This window comes from Pelecanus crispus, chromosome Z (genome assembly GCF_030463565.1).
Source record: "Pelecanus crispus isolate bPelCri1 chromosome Z, bPelCri1.pri, whole genome shotgun sequence".
In the NCBI taxonomy this organism is placed as follows: Eukaryota; Metazoa; Chordata; class Aves; order Pelecaniformes; family Pelecanidae; genus Pelecanus; species Pelecanus crispus.
The window spans coordinates 40,279,775-40,284,641 of record NC_134676.1 but is presented as its reverse complement, the minus strand read 5'-3'; positions in this window follow the sequence as shown (position 1 = coordinate 40,284,641).

Below are 4,867 nucleotides of genomic sequence, written 5' to 3'. Positions count from 1 at the left end.
ATCACTTCCCTTTTGCAAAATACCCTCTTGATCATTCTGCATCTGGTCTGGAAAAGATTGATTCAACACAGTGCCTGATCATCAGGAATGACACATCATTTTTGTTTAATGTTTTAAAACTTGCAAACATTAGAAATTTTGTTAGACCTTTCAAGAATTACTTTACCAAAATTGTCACAGTTCTAGAGGAAACATGTTTAAATTTCTCTGTAAAAATAGCTTGTGTGCATTGATAAGGGATTTGGTAAATACCTTAATTAAAGAGGATACCTGCTGCTCCTTTTAATAATAGTGTAGGAAGCATTACGAAGAGCAATGAGACTTTCCTTGTCTATAATGTATCTGAATTTAAAAAAAGCCAGTGCTAGTAAATTGATTTTGCAGATAATGAATATCATGGAAGAATGCAATTTCCATAATATTATCGCCAATACGGAAAAATCAGTGACATTCGGGGCATTTAGAACATTTTTCAGTTTTATTTAGGAGCTTATTTTTTTTAAAGTAATTATTTCATTTAAAACTTTTTTTTTTTAAAGACATATTAGATAAGTGTGTATTTATAAATAAATAAGGGTCCTTATTATCAAAGAGTTCAGATTTGTCATTTGTAATCAGACAGAAGAGAACTGGTGGAAGAAGCAAATAAGAAATGGAGCATTAGTCACAGGGAGACAGGCTGGGAGAGCGGAAGGGCTGCATTGTTCTGTGATGCTGTCAGCTGAAACTGCATTTCCGCAGATTTTGTTCCTAAGTCTAGAAGTGGTCAGCCTGATCTTCCACCCACTCTATTGAATTACCTTCAGCTGGGCGACAGCTGAATGAAACGTGTTAAATTAGAAGCAGGCACTAAGGTATCTGAGCAGGCTACTCGATGGCAAACAAATGAAGAGGCTTTTCTGGACTAGACTGAGTGTTTCATCTAGTTCAGCCTCCTGCAGAACCTTCCCAAGCTCATTTGCTCCTGACTGCTCGGACAGGATGATATGATGTCCCTTCTCCTTTCTGTAAGGGAAGCGAGTGGGTTTAAAAAAAATCCAAGAGAAATGGGCTATTTCTGGCCATTACCACCTTTGACTTGAAGTGGAAATTGTCACTGGAGAAAGCAGCTCAGCTTCAGCATGCCCTTTCGTGTCTTTCAATATGGCATCCATAATTCCAGCCCTGTACAATTCCAGGTTAAAAATGTGCCCTTTTTGTTTTGGAATTCTATGCAACTTCCTTTCTTAAAAAGCGTATTTCCCTACTTTTTATCAGAGACTTTTTTTCTTTTTTTGTGAGATTAGATTGACAAGGGGGTTGCTTCTTGCTTCTTTATTATGTTTTTGCAACACAAATGATGTAAGCTTTAATTTAAGTGTCAATAGAGACAACATTGTATAGAGTTACTATAAATGGGTCGAATATGGTTTTAAGGCCTGCTTCAAACTCCTTTGATTTCACTAAGCTTTGTTTCACACTTTTGTCTTACTGCCTGGTGATATAAAGGCATAGGACTTCCCGCTGTTCACAAAACAAGGGAGGTCACTAACTTTCTGATTTTACAAGCATTTTCAGAGTTTACGTACTGTTATGGTTATACCTACATGAGACAATATAGCGTCAAGTGGAAGTGTAAAAGCTGGCTTGGGCACTTAAAGCAGTACAGTCTTTTTAAAGTGTTGTTTTTTTTTTTTCCAAAGCTGTGTAGCCCTACTGAGCAGCCCTACTGAGCAGCAGGGGATATTGGCTTGCAGACAGCACCCAGCTGCAGCTACACAGCTTGCTCATTGAGAGCTAGCTCAGGCATCTTCACAGGGCACCACACTGTGCCGTGTGCTTGCAGGGGTAACAGCCTTCATATCCATTACGTTCAGTGATTCCTAAGGCTTTAGGAGTCAAGATTTAAAGATTAAGATTTCTGCGTTCCATCAGGGTGTTTTCTTAACCATTTTGGTTTTCATGTGTCCCAATCACCTACACAGTAGCACACTTGCTTGGCAAATACAATCTTCAGCTCTTTAACTTGGTTTCCTGATTCAGGGAGCATTTTTCCTCATGAATTTTGACATGAATTTAATTGACCAAATTTCATGTTCCAAAACCAAAGATCTGTGAGACACATGTTTTAATCCTCCCAGTTACTGTTGGAAACTACTTTTAGGGACTTGCATGATTTTCAGCTTTGGCTTTCCTGCAAGAACGTCTTCTGGGGCGGAGAAAGATTACACAGCCTTGTGTACAATGTATGTTTGTGCCCTACTTCTTTGCCTCCAGAGCTATGAATTAAATCAATGCTTTTATTTCAGTGGTAGTCTTAACTGTCTCTGACTTAATTGTTTTCCTTCTATTTTGTAGTGTTGTTAAGAATGGGATTCAGCACTTCTTCTTAAAAGATTTGTGGGGGAGGAGGGATTCCTTATTTGCAAACTGGGAATACAGAAAAACTTTAACAAGTCCAACACTATACTGCTGGCCCAGTTACAAAGGGACTCCCTAGCATAACTGCTGCCAATGAGCTTTGTATCCAAATATTGGCTGCGTCATGAGCAGTTTGATTCTTGTTAAATTCAGGCACAAAGTAGGAACTCAACCTTTTGACTATAGCTTTACTAGTGTTTAGTACCCAGACACTACCCTACTAAGAAACGGAGAATCAACTTTTAAGAATCTCGGCTGGAGGAGGAGCTCTGCCTGCAGGTAGTGCCATGGGCTGCCTGCACCACCATGCAATGCCCAAGACCAGGAGGAGCGAGGACCAGAATGGATAGCATTACACTAAATGCTGAGGTGCTTAAGGGTAAAGGGAAGAAGCCTGAATTTGATGTGAGAAGCCGCCAGTGGAGGAATTAATATAACAAATAAACTGGAAGGTACTTTCAACAGCATCATCTTAACTAGAATTGAACGGAGAACGACTGTAAAGCCAGAAAAAAAAGTTAAAGTGGGGTCCTCTGAGGTAGTCCCAAAAGCTTGTTAAGTGGAAGATGGCTTATGCACAGAAATTTTAAGCCTTTAGGTGATACAGAGGATGTAGTAGTCAAACTTCTCTGAAGCGATTTTGGGAAAGTCACTGAGGATCATACTGTGAAATTTTGGTCCTTGTGAGTCTCTGGCTATGTGCAGATTGCCAAGATACTTCGTGCAGCAGGGGAGGATCAGTAGATGAAAGCCGTTACTGCTGAGACTTGTACATCTACAGTATATGCAGCTTAAGACTATGTATAGTCTGTTTCCTTAGATAAATATCTCCACTGCATATGCAGTTTGAAACAGGCCAAATAATTGGTTCAGACTCTTAATGTCTCTTTTAGAGGATGGAGTATATTTGGCATGCAGCTGAGTCTCTAGTGTAGTTTCTTCCAAAATAAACGTAATCCTTGTGTACCAAAACCACCCTGCAAACTGAACCAAGGTTCAATAAGGGAGAATTATTGGGAATTCACTTCAGAACAGCAGTACTATCTCAGACCAAAATGCTAATGGAGGCTAGGACTTGGACTATTCCCACTCCATCCTCATTGTTGAAGAACTTAGTAGCTGAAGACATATTAAAGCAGCCTCCTTCCCTACTCCTCCCTCTTAAAAAAAAAAAAAAAAAAAAGCAAAAATAAGGCAACCAAACCCTAAGGGGACATAAGTAAGTGGAAGAAAAGAAAGGGATAATTTTCAGTCAGTATAAATTGATACAGCGCTACTGACTTAAGATCAAACCTCTGGAAAAATGTACACACAACTGTTTCCAGATGTCACTCCCTGTATGTTGTCTTGCCAGATTGTGGATAGGATCTCTGTTTCTTAATGTATCTTTGTGTTCAATGTTAGCACACCATTCAGACAAAGAAAAAAAAAAAGGTAGTTTGTGGAAAGCTTGCTTGGTGGGACAATATGCTTAATGTGTTCTATGTTCAGACAAGCACTTATTTATTATAAATGGAATGTATTTGAATTACCATTATGTGTTGATCTCATTGTGTCGCTTTAGGTTTTGATTATTAATGAAATGCTAGTAAGTATCTCCTATGCATTATGCAGTGTTATTTGAATTATTCACATGTGGCAAGTGGAGTTCTGCACTTTAAAATGTTGCCTTGGCCTAACATTTATATTTACTCTGTGTTTTTTGTGCAATCAGAAAGCTTTGTAGGGGAAAAAAGTGTGTCTTTGTTCACTGTACTGAACATTTTCAGTATTGTAAGTGGACTTCCTGTTAGAAAAAAAAAACATTAAAACGACCATGTTTAAAAGCCTGTGCCTGATTATACACTCATGAAGGAAAAAATTATAATGGTTTTATGAAAACTGACATGAATAGTAATGTTTCAATTTAAAAATAGTTAGAGAAATAGATTTTTTTAATTTTAATGGTGATTATGCAATGCAGATTAGCAAAAGGTCATCATTCTTGCTAAATATCTACTGTTCTACTGAGCAAGGAAGAATATAACTACTCTTGATTATACATTTAAAAAGAATACACAAGTCTTGGAAAATAAAACCCCCAGATTCTTTCAAAGAATATCCCAGTTTTAAAAGGAAAAAATATTAACAACATTGCTCAGACAAGCTGCTTAAAAATATTGTTTTAAGCATTTCTAGGAACAATCCATAATGGTTGGTGGACAGCTTTTAAAATACTGGATTTGTATGAATAAATGGTGCTGCCTTATCTGCAACCCTCTGTGTAGCAGTGGTAAATTAATCTTTAAAATGATAGTGTACAAGTAGAAGGTATTAAAAGAAAAAAGCCAAGGGACTTTGAAAATTTGAGAAAGGACTGGGAGAAAAAAATGAATTTGAGAAGTGATTTGAAAAGGGTGGTAGCAGAATACAAAATAATGCAAAGTAGAAAGAAGCTAGATCAGAGGAACTCATAAAACCAAGATGA